Below are 341 nucleotides of genomic sequence, written 5' to 3'. Positions count from 1 at the left end.
CCCGCCCTGTGTGATGATGTGTGAGCATCTAGAGTGCAGAATGTCATTGGGTTGAGGATTTTTCCATTTGGATGCAGTGGGGGACACCATGGTTCACAGGGACCTGCGGGCAAGCGGGGGCCAAAGCCGACTGATGGAGTGTTCAGAGTGCGGGTGTCTCACTGTTCATGGAGACCTGGCTGCAAGATGAAGACTGAAAGGCAGATAAGCGCCGCTCGGAGAGGAGACCAGTACTCGATTCCTGGACCGTGGGGACAGAAACACACACACCGACTCAAGTGGTGTGGAGATGACGGACAGCCAAAGAGGAGGCAGTGCCCAGAAGCTTCAGTCCCTGAGTT

This window comes from Pteropus vampyrus, unplaced genomic scaffold (assembly GCF_000151845.1).
Source record: "Pteropus vampyrus isolate Shadow unplaced genomic scaffold, Pvam_2.0 Scaffold618, whole genome shotgun sequence".
NCBI classification, from domain to species: Eukaryota; Metazoa; Chordata; class Mammalia; order Chiroptera; family Pteropodidae; genus Pteropus; species Pteropus vampyrus.
The sequence above is the reverse complement of the archived record's forward strand: the minus strand, read 5'-3'. Positions refer to the sequence as shown.